At 37.7% G+C, this 22,592-nt stretch overlaps 1 pseudogene; it reads right to left on the bottom strand.

Annotated features, from left to right (window-relative positions):
- Positions 1 to 2,104: 2,104 nt before the first annotated feature.
- Positions 2,105 to 21,006, bottom strand: LOC122685241 (annotated as a pseudogene).
- Between the last annotated feature and the right edge of the window lie 1,586 nt (positions 21,007 to 22,592).

The following is a 22,592-nucleotide window of genomic DNA, read 5'->3' as shown; positions in this document are numbered from 1 at the left end:
AGTCCTAACTGGGCATAATGTTGATGAAAACAAAATAAATAATTTCAAATTTTAAATGATTATACCACAATCTGTATACTGTTTCCTATGTTTGGAGACAGAATCAGTCAATCATTGCTCCCACCTTTTTGACTTATGTGAGCTCATTCAATTAACATTCAGTAAGAGTTTTTTTCTTATTTCCCAAGTGGTGTTAGTGGTAAAGAACCTGCCTGCCAAGGCAGGAGGAGTAAGAAACATGGGTTCAATCCAAGGGCCATCAGGAAGATCCCCTGGAGGAGGGCATGGAAACCTATTCCAGTATTCTTGCCTGAAGAATCCCATAGACAGAGGAGCCTGGTGGGCTACAGTCCATAGGGTTGCACAGAGTCAGACGCAGAGTTCTTTTTCACTAATAAACACTTCAGTGAGACATTTTCTCCTCTAATTCCAATAAATGTTCTCTTAAAATTGGCAGTTATTTACAATAAAAATAAAGCAAAAAGTACAAAACAAACATCATTATTTTGTGGTTTCATATGGAAATATCAATAACCTCAGATATGCAGATGACACCACCCCAGTGGCAGAAAGTGAAGAGGAACTAAAGAGCATCTAGATGAAGGTGAAAAAGGAGAATGAAAAAGCTGGCTTAAAACTCAACATTCAAAAAACTAAGATCATGGCATCTGGTCTCATCATTTGTGGCAAATAGATAGGGAAAAAATGAAACAGTGACAAAATTTATCTTCTTGGGCACCAAAATCACTGCAGATGTTGACCTCAGCCATAAAGTGAAAAGATGCTTGCTCCTTGGAAGAAAACCTATGACAAACACAGATGGTGTATTTAAAAGCAGAGACATCACTTTGCCAATAATATCCATATAGTCAAAGCTATGGGTTTTCCAATAGTCATGTACTAAGCTGATATTTCGACCATCAGGAAGGGTGAGCACTGAAGAATTGATGCTTTTGAACTGTGGTGCTGGAGAAGACTCTTGAGAGTCCTTTGAACAGCAAGGAGATCAAACCAGTCAATCCTAAAGAAAATTAGCCCTAAATATTCATTGGAAGGACTGATGCTGATGCTGAAGCTGAAGGTCCAATATTTTGGCCACTTGATGTGAAGAGCTGACTCATTGGAAAAGACCCTGATGCTGGGAAAAATTGAGGGAAGGAAGAGAAGTGGGTGACAGTGGCTGAGATGGTTGGATGGCATCATCCACTCAATGGACATGAGTTCGAGCAAACTCAGGAAGATGGTGAAGGACCAGGGAAGCCTGGTGTGCTGCAGTCCATGGGGTCGCAAAGAGTTGGACACAACTTAGCCACTGAACAACAACAAAATGGATCATGAGTCCTTTATCCTTTCTGCCTTTAGAAAGTTGGATATGACAACAACAAAGAGAAAAATCCAAAAACATGTTTTCCCTCATTGTGTCACCCAGTCCCTCTATCATGGCATCATATTGATTAAATCCAAGGAGCACGAATTTCCTGGTTTTACTTTTGGAACCCTGGTCATCATCAAGAGAAACATTTCTCATAAGGACATGGGACGGGAGAGGAAGCTCAGGCAGTCACTAGTTTCCCTGAGACCTATGACCTGCTAGATCAGAATGGACTGAGCTCTTTCCTCTGGTCTTTCCTTTTTTTTTTTTTTTTAACAGTGTCCTCGAATATATTCAACTATCAAGCCAAAACATTTTCCTGCAGGAAACAGAATTTTCCCACCACTCCAAAGAAGTCCAATAAATAGCTTTACAGTGAAGGGTCCGAGGAGAACACACATGAGTGCCCACAGGTCCCCAAGTAGCCGCAGGGCTGAGGCACCCAGGGCGCCAACGCCTCCACCAGGTCACCCGCCATTTTGTCTTTCTCGGACGCAACCCGCAGGCAATCACCTCACCCTCACCCCCACCCCCACCCCCACCCTCACCCTCACCCTCACCACTGCTTTACAGAGTAAGTCCATCTGGTCAGCCCAGGGGCGAGTGAGGCCACAGAGCACAACTCAAGAAGTGGTCATAATCAGGTCTTCTGTCAAAGACCAGAGAAAGGCTTCAGGCTGCAAGTTCTTCAGCAGTGCATCCTCCCAGAGGACCGAGTCTCCCGCCACAACGTCACGCCGGGAAGAGCTCCCGAGGGCCCACTCCATAGCAGTCCTTTGCTATGCGATCCCTATAGGTGTTCTAGTGCTGCACGCTCTGAGATGAGGTCCTGCGTTTAGCCAGACACAATTCAAAGAGATCTTCGACTGCCATGAAGAGGTTCTGGAATGCCACTGCTGCCCGGCTACGGAAGAAAGGCTAAGGGAGAATGGCGCCACGGCAGCCATTGGACGAGCAGCCTTCACAGCAGTACTGCTTCATGCCAGGGACGTTGACGTTACATCAGCCATTCACCAGCAAATCTTTCCTCTCACAAACCTAACCTGAAAGTCAGAGACCAGTTCATCTGTAAGCATGTGTTTCCCTTGAACGGAGTTCAGGCACTGGTTGCTGGGCCTACTGCTATGGCCCGAGTTCAACTGCACTTTCCACGGGGGACAAGGTTGATCGTGGTCTTGGACCTGGAGGAGATTCCGACCTCTCACTGCCCTCTCCTCCTGCTTGAAGGTGCTGGTGACGAAGTAGACCAAGAGAGCCTGAAGACGAGGGCGAGCACCCACCTCTTCCGCAGGAGCCGGCACCACACCGAAGCCGCCAGGTTCACCTTCCCGGTGAGGAGCGCGGCAGGCCCGGCGGCCCTCAGCCCAGCCAGCTCTTTGCTAGGCTTTTATCATCACATTGAGAATACTGACTTTTTTCACACTTGTTTAAAGGTGTGTCTCCTTCTCTTATGCTCTCAACTTTCCGAGTAGAAGAATATAATAACCAGTACCTGGCACACAACATAGCACGTTGGATCCCATACCTGTTTAACTACGGAGTACATAAATAAATTAAGGAAGAAAACTCAGATGTTTTTCTTCATTGTTCTTTTCAGGAATCACTTCTCTTGGGTCATTCAGTGCATTTTCAGGCCTGTAATTAAGGTCATCTGACAAGCACAATTCTGCTTAAATACATATATCTTCCTCCTTTTTGACTTTATTTTCTTTAGTATAATATTCCACAACCTGGATGAGCATAATTTGATTCCTTTTCACAATATAAAGGTCTTGTAGTCTATACAACACCCCATTCTTAATCTAATTGTTTTATTATTATTTCAAGGAAAATAAATATAGGCATCCAAGCAGGAAAAATTAATTTCAAATTTTTAAATTTAGTAAATTCCCTGGTGGCTCAGATGGTAAAGAGTCTTCCTGAAATGTGGGGGATTTGGGTTCAGTGTTGGGGTGGGAAGATCCCTGGAGGAGGGTATGGCAACCCACTCCAATATTCTTGCCTGGAGAATCCCATGGACAGAGGAGCCTGGTGGGCTACAATCCACAGGATTGCAAAGAGTCAGACATGACTGAAGCAACTTAAGTACAGCACAATTAATTTTTTAAAAGGGTTGCTCCTTATTTATTTTTTATTCTATAAAAAATTGAAACTGATAGATGAACAAGTGGCTTTGAGCAAAAATGTTTATAAGCCAGTATTTTTTAATCCAGAAATTGTTTTTTCTTATATTTGAAGAAAAAAAGATAAGCATTCTTAGATAGTAAGGATTAAGGAAATATTCTACAAGTAGGCTCAAGTTGAAAATGCTTCTTAAATATGTACTGAACATTAAAACTGCTTAATTATGAAATTTAAACTAAATAGTTTTTGTGAATATAATTATAAAATTATTCAAATGTTTTTAAAAATTGTAAGAGAAGACATAAATTGCAAAGCCCAGTAATTTAATTAACAACTTCATTTGAGATGTGAGATTATACTAACACAAAGATGAGAAATGCAAGTGATAACATTCTCAAATTATAAATGAAATAAGAATCAGAATAATTGAAAGATTAGTACAATACCTTTTTCAAATACTTAAGGGTAGCAAAGAATAAGTGAAATGTTAATTTATTTTACATTACTATTGGAAAACTTCAAAGAGAAAGAAAAAACTAACTCGTAAGGTAAAAAACACAAAACACAGAGAACAGGAAAGGAGTATAAAAATTATAAATAAGTTGATTTCAGTAAAAATCGATAAATCTGTTACCAAAATACATACAAGTGCTTCCAGTCTTCTCACAAAAGACTTGTGACTCTTAGGACTTGTACTTTGGCCTCTCCATTAAAAATAAAAGAAAAAAAAAACTAACCATGTGTTTTGTAAAACAGACAATCTAAAATAAGTAGTTTGGAAACAGTCAAAGTAAAAGATTGGATGAGATATTTAAATTTTTTATATTATATATGTATAGTATTTTATATTATTTTTATAAAATCTATGTGTCTACAACACTGGTCAAGCTTTATGGATAATTTAGCATTAAAACTGAACAAAAAATAAAAGATTTAGAAGTACAGGAAATAATAGTGAAAACAAAGTAAAAGTACACAAAGTTGGTGAAAATAGAGTATAAAAAACTGACTATAAAGAAACTGTTATTGTTCAGTTGCTAGGTCATGTCCTACTCTTTGCAGTCCCATGAACTGTAGCTCACCAGGCTTCCCTGTCCTTCACTATCTCCCTGAGTTTGCCCAAACTCATGTCCAGTGATGCCATCCAACCATCTCATCCTCTGTTGTCCCCTTCTCTTCCTGCCCTTAATCTTTCCAAGTATCAAGGTCTTTTCCAATGAGGTGGCTCTTCACATCAGGTGGCTGAAGTATTGGAGCTTCAGCATCAGTCCTTCCAATGACTATTCAGGGTTGATATCCTTCAGGATTGACTGGTTGGATCTCCTTGCAGTCTAAGGGACTCTCAAGAGTCTCCTCCAACATCACAGTTCAGAAGCATCAATTCTTTGGCACTTAGCCTTCTTTATAGTCCAACTCTCAGATTCTTACATGACTACTGAAAAACCTATGGCTTTGACCAAAAACAGAGGTCTCTGTTTTTTAATATGCAGTCTAGGTTTCTTATAGCTTTCCTTCCAAGGAGAGTCTTTTAATGTCCTGGCTGCAGTCACAGTCCAGGGTGATTTTAGAGACCTAGAAAATAAAATCTGTCACTGTTTCCACTTTTCCCGCATCTGTTTGGCATAAAGTAATGGGACCGGATGCCATGGTCTTAGTTTTTTGTTTTTTGGTTTTTTCATTTATTTTTATTAGTTGGAAGCTAATTACTTTACAATATTGTAGTGGTTTTTGCCATACATTGATGTGAATTAGCCATGGATTTACATGTGTTCCCCATCCCGAACCCCCCTCCCACGTCCCTCCCCATCCCATCCCTCTGGGTCATCCCAGTGCACCAGCCCTGAGCACTTGTCTCATGCATCCAATCTGGACTGGCGATCTGTTTCACACTTGATAATATACATGTTTCAATGCTATTCTCTCAGATCATCCCACCCTCGCCTTCTCCCATAGAGTCCAAAAGTCTGTTCTATACATCTGTGTCTCTTTTTCTCTCTTGCATATAGGGTTATCGTTACCATCTTTCTAAATTCCATATATATGCGTTAGTATACTGTATTGATCTTTATCTTTCTGGCTTACTTCACTCTGTATAATGCGCTCCAGTTTCATCCATCTTATTAGAACTGGTTCAAATATATTCTTTTTAATGGCTGAGTTATATTCCATTGTGTATATGTACCACAGCTTCCTTATCCATTCGTCTGCTGATGGGCATCTAGGTTGCTTCCATGTCCTGGCTATTATAAACAGTGCTGCGATGAACATCGGGGTACACGTGTCTCTTTCAGATCTGGTTTCCTCGGTGTGTATGCCCAGGAGTGGGATTGCTGGGTCATATGGCAGTTGTTTTTTGAATGTTGAGTTTTAAGCCAACTTTTTTACTCTCCTCTTTCACCCTGATTCAGGGGCTCTTTAGTTCCTCTTTGCTTTCTGCCACTAGAGTGCTATCATCTGCATATCTGAGGTTGCTGATTTTTCTCCTGGCAATCTTGATTCCAGCTTGTGAGTCATCCAGCCCATCATTTCACATGATGTACTCTGCATAGAAGTTAAATAAGCATGTTGACAATATACAGCCTTGATGTACTCCTTTCCCAGTATGTGGTTCTATGGAAGGTTCTAATTCTTGCTTCTTGACCTCATACATGTTTCTCAGGAAACAAATAAGGTGGTCCACTATTTCCATCTCTTAAGAATTTTCCATAGTTTGTTGTGATCCATACAGTCAAAGGCTTTAGCAAGTAAATAAAGAAGTTTTTCTGGAATTGTCTTGCTTTTACTGTGACCCAGTGGATGTTGGCAATTTGATCTCTGTTTTTTTTGCCTTTTCTAAATCCAGCTTGGAACTTCTTGGTTCATGTACTGCCTCAAGGCTAGCTTGAAGGATTACCTTGCTGGCTTGTGAAATGAGCGCATTTGTATGGTAGTTTGAAATTTCTTTGGTATTGTCTTTCTTTGGGATTAAAATGAAAGCTGCCCTTTTCCAGTGCTGCCTGTGGCCACTGCTAAGTTTTCCAAGTTTGCTGACATATTGAGTGCAACACTTTAGAATCATCATCTTTGGGGATGTTTAAATAACTCAGCTGGAATTCCATGGAAACTAAATTTTCAAAAGAAACTCTTATGCAAAAAATTTTTGGAAGAAGTAGGAAATTATCCTGCAATTATAGGATATTTAGAAAATAATTGTTAGAAGACAATTTATATAAAAGAATACATGGTCAAAGATTTTCCCAAAACCAAATGCATGGCTTTAAATACATTTGTTATTAAAAATGCTAGGAACTAGATATTATATAAAACCTAGATAATATATCTTAAAGGAAATATATATATATATACACACAAACACATATGTATATATATAAAAACAAAAAATAGAAGGGATAATAGAAGGAAATTAGAAACCATGTTCAAAATAAGTATATTTTGCCTAATATATAAATAAAGTGCTGGATAAGACACTTGAGAATCCCTTGGACTGCAAGGAGGTCAAACCAGTCAATCCTAAAAGAAATCAACCTGAATATTCACTGGAAGGACTGATGCTGAAGCTGAAGCTTCAATAATTGGGTCACCTGATGCAAAGAGCTGACTCATTGGAAAAGACTCTGATGCTGGGAAAGATTGAGGATAGGAGGAGAAGTGGGTACAGAGGATGAGATGGTTGGATGGCATTACTGACTCAGTGGGCATGAGTTTGAGCAAACTCAGGGAGATACTGAAGGACAGAAAAGCCTGGCGTGCTGCAGTTCATGGGGTTGCAAAGAGTCAGACACAACTTAGCTACTGAACAACAACAACAAAGTACTGTGAGGTTTTAGAGTGTAGTATATACAAGGCAAGTCTCTTATATTCTAATATATTATATCAGAGTTGGAAGAAGCTTCAAGATTATTCCAATAATGTTTTATTATCAATCATCCCTATGTTAAAAAAATATCGTCATAAACCTTAATAAAGACAGCAAATAAAATTATGCACTTTAAAAGAAAAGGATATAACATCTGAAATAATTGATAATACTACTCTACTTGCATTCCCAATCATAAACACAATTGGCTTTTCAGCACTTACTCTCAAGTTACCAAGCCATGATATGCAACACGCTGAAAAGAATCTGTCACACACTGAGTTGTCTATTCAACCATTAGTAGATCTAGACTATGGGTGTTTTGTATCCAGTAGTTTACCACTAGAGAGCTGAAACAGCAATAATAAATTGAGTTTTGACATAATGTGGCAAAGATATAGGACTATATCAAATTTAGAGGAGACTTGGGATGAACAGAAAAAAAAAATTCTGATCATTCAGAAAACATGCTTTGACCTACACTGTAAGACAGGTTTCAAGGTTAATTCTATATCTCCACAGTGAATATACTGGCTATTTAATACATCATGTTCTGAAATTGCTGGGTCATATGGCAATTTTACCTTTAATTTTTTGAAGAATCTTCTTCCTATTTTCCATAGTAGCTGCACACATTTAGAACCCAACCAACAGTGCGTGAGGGTTCCTCTTCCTCACGTCTTTGCCCACAGTTGTCTTTTCTTGTTTTGTAATAATAACAATTTTATAATAGTTATTTTATAACTATTACATAATAGTTATAAATATAATATAATTATAATTTTATGTTTTATAGTCATATAATTTTTATTAATATAATGTAAGTATTTTACAGCTTTTATAATAATAACTATTCTGACTAGATGTGTGATGATATATCATTGTGGTTTCCCTTTTCATTTTCCTGATTATTAGTGATGTTGAGCATCTTTCCATGTGCCTGTTGGCTATCTATATGTCTTCTTTGGAAAAATGTCTTCTCAAGTTTTCAGCCCATTTTTCAGCTGGCTTGTTTGATTTTTTTGATGTTGAATTGTGTAAATTCTGGGGGAAACAGAAATTTGAAAATATATATGCACTTTAATGTTCATTACAGCTTTATATACAATAGCCAAGATATGGAAACAAGTTGAGTATCCATCAACAATGAATGGATGAATAAAAATGTTATTTCTTGGCAATATATAATGGAATATTTCTCATCCATAAAACATAATATTTTGTCATTTAAGACAAATGGATGAGTCTAAAGGATATTATGCCAAGTGAAATAAATCAGAAAGACAAATGCCATAAGATCTCACTTATATGTGGAATCTAGAAAGCAAAACAAAACAACAGAAAAACAGACTCATAGAAACAGAAAACAAAGAGGTAGTTGGCAGAGGGGAGTGAGGTGGGGAGACGGGTGAAATAGGTGGAGAGGATTAAGAAGTACAAATCTTTAGTTATAGAATAAACAACCCATGGGGATGTAACACAGAGCATAAGGAATATGCTTGATAACATTGTAATAACTTTGTATGGAGACAGATGGTTACTAGATTTAACATGGTGGTCATTTCATAATGTAAGGTCAAATCACCTTTTATACAAATAAATATGTGCAACATAATATTGCATGTTTACTATATTACAGTATAAATAAATAAATGTGTTATGTTCTAACCCTCTTTTTAAATTTAAATTTATTTTTAATTAAGGATAGTTACTTTAAAGTATTGTATTGGTTTCTGCCATATATCAACATGAGTTAGCAATAGGTATATGAATGTTCCCTCCCTCTTATAACATCTGATTTTGAGTTTTAATTTCTAAATTTTAATTTAATTAATGAAGAAATACTAAACATATGAATGCATTCTTATACTTTTCACATTTTCCCTCCATGAAGCTTTTGGGTTTCTCTAGGTTCTGTAAGTCACATGTAATATATGAGGGAAGTATGCAGATGCCAAACCTCTGTCTGCAGAGACAACTTTTTCAGGAGATGGAAACAGAAATAGAGCTTGCTAAAAAGTTTCCAGGCCTGGAAGTCCAAGGAGGTGGGTTGAAATTTGACCTCTGTAGAACTGAGACTATGGGGTAATATTTAAAAGCAAAATGTGGGCTTTAAATAACATTTCACATGCTGGCTATAGAACGCGGAAACAACTTCTGGGTGTCCAGGACATCTGAAGTCTTTAACAAATGGTAACTCGCAAATCAAGTCAGACATGGGACCAGACCAAGAATAAAAATATGACACTGCACTGTTATGGAAAGGAGTGAAATTTTAAGTCTTTAATTTCTTGGAATTGGGGGGGTGGGGTTTGTTTGTTTGTTTTGGTTTTGGTTTTTTTTTTTGTTGTTTTTTGGTTTTTTTTTAGTTTTAGAAACATGCACACTATAAACAGGATATTACTTGCTGTTTTTTCCTCCAAAGTGAGGTCTTTTTACATTTCAAGGGCATAGATAACAAATTTATTTTTAAAAAATCTTTTAAAACTCATATTCTGAATAAATACATTTTGCTTAATATAGAAGTAAAGAACTATCAGGTTTTAGAGCGTGGTAAATGCAACGCACCTTTCTTACTTTAACTCATCTCTTTCATTACCCTGTCCCACCTGTAAAGACAAAGTTCACAGCTCCGGTACATTTAATTAAGTTGCAAAAGGCACAACTGCTCCATTTTTACTCTTCTTCACTTCTATTAAATTATATTTGCATTTAAAGATATAAAAAATTAGAGCTGAAAGCAACCATAAAATCATCCCTATTGCCCTGTGAGAGTTGGACCGTAAAGAAGGCTGAGTGTCAAAGAATCGATGTTTTCTAATTGTGATGCTGGAGCAGACTCTTGAGAGTCCCTTGGACAGCAAAGAGATCAAACTAGCTAATCCTAAAGGAAATCAACCCTGAATATTCATTGGAAGGCCTGATGCTGAAGCTGAAACTCCAATACTTTGGCCACCTGATGTGAAGAGCCAACTCACTGGGAAAGACCCTGATGCTGGGAGGGATTTGGGGCAGAAGGAGAAGGGGGCGACAGAGGATGAGATGGTTGGATGGCATCACAGATTCAATGGACACAAGTTTGAGCAAACTGTGGGAGATAGTGGAAGACAGGGAAGTATGGCACATTGCAGTCCTCGGAGTTGCAAACAGTCAGACGTGACTGAGCAACTGAACAACAATCCTTTGCCCTAAGTGCTCCCAGCATAGATGATTAATAGAGCAGGAGAAAAATCAAATGTGTTGATTACAAAGCTGATGAAAAATACCACTGATTTTCCTTTTGCTTTGCTTACTGGTGATGCACATTTGTGGGAGAGTTGAGCCTCTTCATTCCCGAGCCTCTGGCTCTGTGGGGAAGGTGAATGCAGTAAAATCAGACCATTCATTGACTCACTGGTCATTGCTATGAAGCAACCAGTCTCAATACTGTATGGGGCTCACCCTGTTAGAGAATCTGCTTGCAGGTTGCCTTACTGCAGACTGCAGGAAAGATGCAGCTGCTTTACCCTGGACTCTTGGCTTCTCACCAAACATCTTTAGTGACCTGGTTTTTCTTGGTCTTAATTACAATCCCCTGGCCCTGGGACTCTGATTCATCCAAAGAAAGTGAATATATAACATTATGCACTGAATGCTGTGTCCCCCAAGAATGCATGAAGCCCTAACCCCCAAATGTGATGACATTTGGAAATCTGGCCTTTGTGAGATAATTAGTTAAATAAAGTCATTATGGTAGAGCCCCAATGATGTGATTAGTGCCCTTACAGGAAGAGGAAGGTAAACCAGATCTCTCTCTCTCTCTCTCTTCCCCTCTCTCCCACCTCTATCTCTACTAAAAAGGACATTGTAGGAAGGGGCTACTTGGTAAGCAAGAAAGAGAATTTTTACCAGGACCTAAATCTACCAGCACCTTGATCTTGGACTTCTCAATTTCCATAACTGCAAGAAATATATGCCTTGCTGTTTAGGCCCCTCAGTTTATTAGATTTTGTTCCAGCTGCCTGAGCTAAGAACAGGCCTAATGCCAAGTGAGAGCACTTTCCCACATCCAGCCTGGATACCCTAGATGTCTCTTTTAATGCCTTGAATACTCAGAGATGACCCTTTTTCTCCTGAGGACTATCAGGTGGGCCTGGCAGTCATTCTCCACGTGCCCAGCTTATTACTTTTCTTAACCAAACCCCTCTAATCAGAATGATAGACACAAGTGTTTATAGGATATGCAAACCAAGAAGATGAAAATAAGTCATAAGTTGTCATATCTATTAGTGTGGAGTATAACAGAATCATGCAGTTATAAAGCTGAGCTGTAGCTTGGAGATCACCACTACTGCTTTATTCCCTAACAGAAGAAAGTAAATCTCAGTAAGGATAGCTTACCTAAATCCACATTGTCAGGGTAGAAACAGGCCCAGGAATAAGATTCTGTAAATATATTTTGCTCAGCTCATTTTATGCTTTAAACAACAATTTTTATTGTATAAAATGTCAATAAAATGATTAGCTTAATTTTTTCAATTTCACACATGTATATCCAACCTGGTCTCATTTCTTAGGGTTTGGAAACACTGATATTACCATATGTACTTACTATTCTGCCACATGCTGCAATTACAGCATGACAAATCAAAGCCATAATAGTAACCATAGCTTCTTGTTCTTCTAATTTAAGTTGTCATCCCCTAAACCAAATGTCTTCCACATAAACTGAAGCAAAAATCAGGCAGGCATGTTTACATGCACTTGAAGATGGAGAGATAAACAAGGCAAGTTGTGACTTAAGCAAAACACAGCCCACTGGTAGAGACTGACAGTTGCAGGAAGTCTCTCAGAAGGAAATAAGTTGGGGTGGTCTCTAAGGTGCTATAATCAGAAACCAAATTCTCACAGTTGAGCAAAGGATGTAGGATCATTTCTTTCTTTTTTTTTTTTTTTCATTTATTTTTATTAGTTGGAGGCTCATTACTTTACAATATTGTAGTGGTTTTTGTCATACATTGACATGAATCAGCCATGGATTTACATGTATTCTCCATCCTGATCCCCGCTCCCACCTCCCTCTCTACCCGATCCCTCTGGGACTTCCCAGTGCACCAGGCCTGAGCACTTGTCTCATGCATCCAGCCTGGGCTGGTGATCGGTTTCACCATAGATAGTATACATGTTTCAATGCTGTTCTCTCGAAACATCCCTCCCTCGCCTTCTCCCACAGAGTCCAAAAGTCTGTTCTGTACATCTGTGTCTCTTTTTCTGTTTTACATATAGGGTTATCATTACCATCTTTCTAAATTTCATATATATGTGTTCGTATACTGTAATGGTCTTTATCTTTCTGGCTTACTTCACTCTGTATAATGGTAAAGACCATTACAGTATACTAACAGATAAAGGATCATTTCTTTTGGGAAGAATCAAGGAAGATTTCAGGCCAGAGGTTTCAAATGGTAATTAGAATTTAGAAGAAACAAAGCAGAAGAAGGCATAAGAAAGTAAAAGAAATGCTCTGAGAAGGAAGTGCCTAGAGGTGGACAGTGACAGTATCTTCCAGCCAGCAGTGACCAGGTCAGCATAGCAGAGGGTCATGGAGAATGGACGGGGTGGTAGTTAGATCAATAACTGGGGAGGCAGGTCAGAGCCAGCCAGATCATGGAGGACTTATAATCACATGCTAAGGAGTTCATTTCAATTTAGTAAACAGGGGAGCCAAGAAAAATAATCCTTAGCAGAGTAATAATCAGGTCTCTGTTAATTACAAAATCACTACAATGAAAGCAAATAAAGAGTAATAGCAAGCAATTTGCTGATGGTCTCCTTGCTGCTTATGTACAGTCAGAATCTGAGTCCTCCAGTTTATCACCAGTTATCGGGGCAATCTTATCACCAGAGTTATCTTCTCATTGTGATCTGCTTAATCTTTTCAGAATCTGCTGATGTTTTCACTCTTTGGCTGCCAAGATTCTGGCTTGGGCTTCAGTCCTCTCTTAACCGCTCCTTGGCTGCCCTTCTCCATTCATCCATCACATGCTTAAAGCCCATCCAAAATCTGCAGTACATCTCACTTTTTCCATTTCTTGTCACACTCGTGTTACATTGGCCTCGTGTACACCTGAAAATTAGATTCAAGCAATTTCTGGTTCTGATGTTTCAAACACTTCATGCCTTTGTGCTTACAGAGTGCCCCTCAGAGCCCTGATTGCACCCTTCTTGTTGAGTCTGGACTTAGGGAGTTTTTACCATCAAGATTCAGCCTATCAAAAAGAACAAAGGATCACCTTGGACTTGTCCGTGAAGTTGAGTTAGAGAATGTCAGGCTACTGATTAATATGCTGGGTTATTCCCAAAATTAACTATTATATTACCTGCCTCCTCTCCCTATAAACATTTTTCATAAATCTTAAGCCAGCTTAACTATTTAAGTGTTCTGGTGGTAGCTTCTGAAAATAGCAAAATCTTTTAATTTCGTGAAAAGACAGCATTTAAGTGAAATATGCAAATACCTGTTTTGATAGAGAAATTCTTATTCCCATGAATAAATTCCTCTAGAAACTCACCTATTGCTTCTCTCTCTCTCTCCCTCTCACTCTCTGTTTCTCTCTCTCTGCCCACCTACTTATCTTGCAATTTTTCATCTCTAACCATTTATCCCAAATGACTCCCTCAGCAATTCAATTGTTTCAAAGATCAGAGGACATTCCTTAGAGAAATAGGCCCATGTTAGAGATGAAAACTGAAATACAAGTAAGTCATATTTTATTTTTGCTTGTGAAGGTAATTACAAACCTACTATAGAAACTCAAAGCTCTCAAACCTCAGTCCAGCTGAGAAAGTTATAGCCCTGATTTATAAATTAGCTTGAAAGAGATGATGATTCTTTCTCCTGTCCTGGAAATAATATTGGTTTCTGGCTAAGAAATCAATTACATCATATCAATTAACTCAAGGACAGAAAAACTTGTCTAAAACTTGGCTGGTCCAGCACTTAGAAAAAAAAATCCAGCTTTGACTCAAAGAACCTCTTATACAAATGAACTAGCCTCAGTAGCCACTGCAGAATCCTATCATTTGCTTAAATATTCTTGTACTAAATTCTCGATTTAGTAAGTGCTACATAGGCATGATATGTTAGTTTTAGGTACTGAGAGAAATATTTTCATTCAGTTTAGAAAATAATTTCAGTTTGTCTGTATATAGAATGTTGCTACATATATATTGATAATTTTTCCTCTGTAATTTAATTTCATTTTTGCACAGCTTTTTCCAACATTTTTTAATTATAAATCTTGTTTTAATTTCTGAACATTATAAAAATAACTCTCAAGGCCATTATTACATCTGCAGTAAAATTGTATCACTCATTCATTTTTTATGGAAATTGTCAGAATTTTTGTCATTACCTTTACTAATAATAAGTGTGGAAATTATCAAGCACATGAATAATAAATAAAAAAGAATAATAAAATGATTTATGATTTATAAAGTAAATTGGAAGTGATTTGTATTATGTAAAGAGATATGGCTTTGGAATAAGGCAGACTGAAGCTTGACCATATTTAGGGCTTAGTCAAGTTATTGCACATCTCTTCACATGAAATATGGGTTTCTGATTACAATGATGTTGTAAAAAAATAATGTTATGAATACAGTAAAATTTCCCAGCTCAGGGATGGCTCATATTATGTGTTTAAAAATACTAGTACCCTTTCTTCTTTCCCAGGATATGCACCATTGTAGTAATGCCTTTCATGTTAACCCTACAGTTTCACTAGAAGTGACCATTCTTAGTTTCAGTAAGTTTGCAAAATTAATGAAAGAAGAAGGAATCCATTTACTTCTTTCTAATTGCAAAAGCATTTTGCCAACAGAGATCTAAAAAGAGGAATGTTTTAAATTATACTGTATTTTACTCAGCCAACTAGCACAGGGGGATTTAATCCTAATTTTACTTAACTTAAAAACTCCGGGTTGTTTTATTAAGCCAGAAGAAACTATTGCCTATTTACATGTCTAGTATTTACGTGAATGAACATTAATGAGCTCATATTTTTCTGAAGTATTTTATGTCATGTTTCAAATCCATCTTGAGAACTCAACAAAATGAAGATTTAATTTTAAACCTATGACTAGACATCAAGGTAATTTACTAAAAGAAGAAAAATTATAAAGGAGGTTAAAAGGGGAAAACAGAAGAGACTGAGGAGATCAAGAGAAAAGTGAAATGAGTCAGAAGAAAATTAATTAAATATTGAATGTTTAGTTGTCTCACAAAGCTAGAGACAGGGGTTAATTCAAGCTCTAAATATATTGATGTAAATGTACCTATGTTGCAGTCCAGGTATGCAATTTCAAGAACCCACTAACATGCTTTAAAAAAACACACATGTGAACAAAAAAAGTCTGTGTTTTATTAAAATGTGTTCATATTTGAACACAACCTGAGATATATTCTAAACATCAAAGACCTTCTTTACCTGAAATCACTCAAAGCAGTAGAAGATTTAGTGGAGACAGGAAGGTCTAACACATTGGAGTAGGTATTATACATGTTCCTTTTTTAAAAAATTGCATACCTGTAAATTTGTAATTAGATCTAAATTCCAAGTTAATTACTTATTATGTCAACACATTTTATCTCAGATCTATAAAACATTTTACTTTCTCACTAAACTGCCAACTCTTTGAGACAGAAGCCATTATATGTCTTTTGCTTTTCCTAGAGAACTGAATACAGTACTCAGCATAAACTAGCTAGTCCATTTATCATTGAGGAACCAAACTGAATGTGATGTGTCCATGACTGCAGTGTCATTCTCTTCTTGGGGGCCTTAAAACCTTGCAGTAGTTAAGACCAGCACACTCAGAAATGGAGAGAGTAGCACGGAAACATGTACATTACATTAACATATGTAAAACAGAGAGTTAATGGGAAGTTGCCCTGTAACCCAAGGAGCTCAACCCAAGTGTTCAGTGACAACCTAGAGGGCTGGGATGGAGTGGGGGGTGGGCAGCAGGTTCAAGAGGGAGGGGACATACATATACACTTATGGCTGATTCACACTGTTGTAAAGCAGAAACCAACACAACATTGTAAAGCACTTATCCCCCAGTTAAAAGTAAATTAAACAGACACACAGAAACACATACATAGGAAGAAATCATGACATAGGTGCACCAAGCAGGAAAATATTTAAAAAATACTTGCTTCAGTTGCTTCATTTGCATTATAGGAAACCATGAACACAAATAGAACAGTGACTCTTAGCAGGAACTGAATAATCTGCCACGTATATTTTACTACTGAAGCCATCACTCACTTTCTTTTACTCCATTTAGCTTGCTTTTCTCTTCCTTTATTCTACATTTGTTTCTGTATTTTGTGCTTTCATACCATTAAGTGTTAGTCACTCAGTGGTGTCTGACTCTGCAACCCCATACACTGTAGCTCACCAGACTCCTCTGTCCCTGGGATTTCCCAGGCAAGAGTACTGGCATAAATTGCCATTTCCTTCTCCAGAGTGTCTTCCCAACCCAGGGATCAAACCCAGGTCTCCCACTTTATAGGCAGATTATTTACCTCCTGGGCCACAAGGAAAACCATATATATATATATATATGCTATACATACATATACATACATATGTATATTGTTATAAATACATTTAAGTTTTGTAGGCATTTTTATAATTACTCAGTGAAATGAACATGTACGGAGTCTTGACTGGGTGTAAATCAGAGCCCCATTTGTAAAGCAAGTATTATGAGCACTTAAAATGGACGAAAGATTATAGAAGGGGAGGAAAAGTCCACTAGACAAGCCATTTTAAAAAAACCCTTGAATCTGTTTTCTTTAACAAGCTTACAAAAGGTTAGTGTTTTGCCATGACTTTGGCTGTATAACAAAGTAAAAATGATTTATCTCTCTGTTTACCAATGTTTGGTCTTGAACTTAATATTCTTATTTATAAATTTACTCTCAAAATCATTACTTGGTTGTTTAGACAATCTAGAAAATGTTGGATATAGTAGAGAAAAGGTGAAATTAGATGCATGTTGGACTAAGTAACTTAAAATGTTTTCCAAACACTTTTGGTTCTAAAAAATCTAAATTTATTTTCTCAGAAATCAGCTGCTTGTTTGTATTGAAAAAACATGAAGCCATTTTCCAATCTCTTTCATTTAATTCCTACTGCTTTTTAAGAACTATTTATTATACAGAGAGACTGAGTTTCTTTGAAATTACTGTTTTCTTTAATACAGAAAGAAAAAAAAACTGAAAATCTAGTAGGTATAGGTAGCTCTTAATGTTCATTTTTACTTGTTGAAATTTATGACATTGTTTTTGGTAAGTAGGTAGAAATCTAATTTCCTTGAAGATCCCTTGGATAAGCAAAAGAAATTCTAGGTAAAAGTGTTATTCTAGTGAATGAACCTCAAAAATGTGATTTAAAAAAGGTATCATTAAGTTCAGCTGGTAAAGAATCCACCTGCAATGCAGGAGAACCCAGCTCAATTCTTGGGTTGGGAAGATCCCCTGGAGAAGGGATAGGCTACCCAATCCAGTATTCTTAGGTTTCCCTGGTGGCTCAGACAGTAAAGAATCCACCTGCAACGCGGGAGACCTAGGTTTAATCCCTGGGTTGGGAAGATTCCCTGGAGGAGGGCATGGCAACCCACTCCAGTATTCTTGCCTGGAGAATCACTATGGCCAGAGGAGCCTGGCAGGCTACAGTCTATGAGGTCGCAAAGGGTCAGACATGACAGCGAGTAAGCACTGCACACAGCACCATTATGGAATTGCAAAAGTACCGTCTTCCCACCTGATAGGTAAGTTTTATCTGTCATAAAAAGGAGCCAATTTAGAGGAAAAAAATTGTCTTTTGTGCACATAAACACCTTACACTTAGAAAATTCCAGTGCAAATAGTAATACTAAAACTAGTTTTCTGGTAAGCATAAATTTTCTTCATATATCTATGAAAGAATTATATATTCATCACTACTTCATTCTTTCCGAAAATATTTATTGAGACAATTATATGTGGTTCTAGAAACATAGTGATGACAAGAAAGGGTTTCTTCTCTTGTGGAGTTGACATTACAATGGGAGACAGAAGATTATAAATACAGCAATTTCAGAAGAAAATCAACAGTTGATAGAGTACATAATGATAGTGAGAGAAAGTACATTTAGATAAGTCAGCCAGAAAAGCTTTTCTGGAATGAAGAGGCTGAGCTGAGATTTGAAGGAGTCAGTCATGGAAAGATTTGGAAGAAGAATTCCTGGAAGAAGGAACAGGCATGAAAGGCATTTAAGGAGAATAATCTAAGAGTACTCCCATAGTCAATTAAAGGTAGTAAATTTTTAGACATTTTTCCATTGCAACATAGCATCTATTTTCCCTCCCCTTGAATTGAGGTAGGTTTCCAACTGCTTTGACCAAAAGAGTGTTACAAGTGTTCCGGACTCGTCTCTCAGAGAGCTGGTAGCTTCCACCTGGTCTCTCAGAGCCCTTAGCAGACATGTAGCTCTAGAAATTCTCCCAGAGAGAACACAGGAAGAGCACAAGATGAGAAGCAGGAGCAGATGGAGAGGGGCCCAGCTGAGTGCAGCCTTCCTGCCTACTCTTTCATGGCCTCAGACACAGGACAGGATCTTTTTTTTTTTTTTTTAACCTCCCAAGTCCATTTGAAAACACCATGAAAAGCAGAAGCATCACCCAGCAAAGCTCTATTGGAATTCCTGACTCACATGTGAAAAATGATAAGACAGTTGTTGTTTTAAGCCACTGAATTTTGGAGAAGTTTGTTATGCCCTAAAGGTTAACTGGAACATTTCCTAGAGCTGAAAAAAGATCAGTATGGTAGGTACATGATGAATCCAGGAGCCTGTGATCTGGAACGGGGTCAGGTTTTACTCACGGTTGCCCCGGAGTGCAAGACTGAGGAGGGAGTATTATTCTTACCTTACATACATCTTTAAAAATACATCTCTGCAACTTTTCAGAAAATAGGTTTTAAAGAGGTAAGAGTATAAATAATCAGGAAGATCAGTTTTCAAAAACGCATTGTAGTCGAGGTATTCCATTTAATTCTCTCAACACTGAGCTAGCAACTTGCAATGTCTTTATTTTACAAACAAGCAGACTAAGGAACATAAATAATTAAATAATTTGCCCAGTGTTGCACAGATAATAAAAGGTAGAAGTATAATTGAAAGCCAGGCTGGTTCTAAAGCATTTGATGTAGAATCACCAAACCACAGGTTTGCAAAGAGTGGTCCCTGAACCTGCAGTATAAGCCATCACCTGGAAATCTGCTATAAATGTAAATTCTTAGGGCCTACCTCAGACCTACTAAATCAGGAATTCAAGAGTGGGACACGCACTCTGAGTTTTGACAAATGTTCCAGGTGACTCTGCTGCAAGGCAAAAACTGTCCCTGAGACAAAGAAAGAAGACTCAAAGTTGAGCTGAAAGGGAACTTTGGTATTTGAGCTTTGACCAAGAGACTGAAGGAGGATAAGGAGAATGAAGAGGGGTCATTAGTGGAGTAGAAAGGAACCCAGGAGACCCCGATGTCAGTCAAGTCAAGAAAGGACTGTTTCAAGGAGACATGGTTCCATTTTTGTCAAAGGTCACTGAACAGTCAAGTGAAGGGAGGACACACCAATACCAGTGGACTTGCCATGATAGGTTGAAGCTCTTGGTTACCTTGAAATAGGTTATTTTGTGGATTGGTGAAGAAAGCTTGGTTGGAATAGAATAAGGAAAGGATGGAGAGGGAAGAAATGAAAAATAAAACAGTAGTCAATCTTTTTGAGAAGTTTTTCTATGAAGTATAGAGATACGGTATAAGAGAAGTATTTTTAAATGTGTGTCTTTTACTACAAAAAAGATATGAAGGTTTTTTCATATACCATGAGAAACGATCCAATGTAGAGGAAACTGAATTTGATAAAAAGAGCAAGACACAATTATTATAGGAGGGAAGGTTCTTACGTGGACAAGAGAAGGGTGTTTGTCCTCAGTAAGATCACAGACTCTTCTTAACAAGAAGCGAAGCAAAGAATCTTGGAAAAAATGAAGACTGTCTGAAGACGTGGTGGTAAGGTGAAGAGGGTCACGTCAGCGAACTTATAGCTTATTAGTGCTGTCTGTTCTGATGTCATATGTCACAGTTGGGAGTGTCATGAAGAAGAGAAGGTATAGAATAGCTTAGAATGTAGGGATGGAGATGTAGTAGAAGAATGGAGAAGAACTACTAGCCAAAGCTGGAGACCATCTGGAATTTGTGATCATTAATTTAATATGAGGACATTAAGAAGAGTTTTTTTTTTTTTTCTTTCCCCAGCGAGCTATATCCAAGGCTGAGTTCTTTCCTGGTTAATATAATGAAGTGAGACAGGGGAAAGACTGTTTACAAGAAAGTGATTATAGTAGTGGACCATAGAGCCACTATAGGATTTCACTGTAAGGAGGAAATTGAACTATAAAGAGGATGCTGTAAAATAAATTGGAGATTCGAAGAGGTGAAGTTCATAGAGGCGTTGAAGAATTGTGGGTGTAGGAGTACTGGAACAGAAAAGAAAAAATCTGATTCCATACCTGATCTATTCCTCTAGCTCTAACACTGGTGCTCTGTTGCCTGAACTTAGTCATGCTGGCCCTGCACCTTCCTAAAAGAATGTTGACTAGAGCCTGAAATATACAACAGCCTATTCTCAAGGCTTGGACCATTAAACGTAAAATACCTTTCCATTCACACAGAGATTAAAAAGTTGCAAAACAGGAAATAGCAATAGTCTTTTTGGCGGTTAATAGGACCATTTTGACCAGACCTAGGTGGACAGCTGCAAGAATAAGGGACTCCTGCAAGAAGTTTACAACAACCAGTCATAGCTCCTCCCTGTTTTAGTATTAAAAAAAAGTCTGAATTCTAACTCAGGTAACATGCTTCTTTGAGACACCAGCTAACCATTTTCTCAGTCTGCTGGGTTTTTGAATAAAGTCACTATTTCTTGCCTCAACAACTTGTCTTTAGATTTAATGGTCTGTTGTGCAGCACTGTGAGCTTGGACTCAGTAACAGTACCATTTAACTAAGCCAGACGGATAGCAGGGACTCAGATCCCAACACAGAGTTTGGAGTTTATATAGCCATTATTGATGCAGATATACATAAAAGATTATGGGAGTAGGGAGCTAAGGTGAGGAAAAGAACACCACTGGATTGAGGAAGTGTGGAGTGAACAAAATGTCAAGTAGGCCATAAAGGAAAGAGCTGATGGCAAGAACGATGGCATGACCAGCGATAACATGACAATAAATGAGGTTGGCACTTCAGTGTGTATGTGCTCATGCATAAACATAAAACAGATGTTTTAACTTTCCTTCCAAAATGTGAGGTTCTTGAAGGTAAGGTCCCTCGTTGATTTTGGTCTTTCTTGTTGTGCTAAGTCTAGTGTGTTACATGTAAGATAGAAATATACTTAAAATATCTAAATATCCCTCTAAAGTGATATGGATAAAAAGCAATTGCTAGCAATTTAAGAAAACTAACCAGCAAGATAGAAAGTTTTAAAAGTAAATAACATTTATTTAAAACCTGATAGGCATAAGCAACTACTAATTTCCTACAAATATATTCTTACATCAGTCTTAAAAGAACACAACTCTATAATTTGTTTCATTTGTTCTGCCTACGAGTATGCTCAAGGATAGTACTGTTACCAAGTCCAAGCTCATAATGCTTGCTACACAACAGGTCACTAAATCTTAAAAAAAAGAAAAGAAAAGAATTACTTTCAAGAATTGCCATATATAAAATCGACAAGGACCTAGTGTAGGGAAGGACCTAGCACAGGGAAGTCTACTTCATATTTCGTAATAACCTAATGAGAAAAGAGTCTGAAAAAAGAATAGATATATGTATGTTCCTGCTGCTTGGTCACTTAGTCGTGTCCGACTCTCTGCGGCCCCTTGGAATGTGGCCCGCCAGGCTCCTCCACTCATGGAATTTTCCAGGCAAGAATACTGGAGTGGGTTGCCATTTACCTATTCCAGGGAATCTTCCAGAACCAGGGGCAGAACCCATGTCTCTTGAGCCTCTTGCATTGGCAAGTGGATTTTTTACCACTAGCACCATCTAGAAAGCTAGACATATGTATACATTTAATTGAATCACTTTTCTATACATCTGAACTAAAACAATATTATAAATCCACTAAAACTTAAATATATAAATAT

Source organism: Cervus elaphus, chromosome 28 (genome assembly GCF_910594005.1).
Source record: "Cervus elaphus chromosome 28, mCerEla1.1, whole genome shotgun sequence".
NCBI classification, from domain to species: domain Eukaryota; kingdom Metazoa; phylum Chordata; class Mammalia; order Artiodactyla; family Cervidae; genus Cervus; species Cervus elaphus.
The sequence above is the reverse complement of the archived record's forward strand: the minus strand, read 5'-3'. Positions and strand labels throughout refer to the sequence as shown.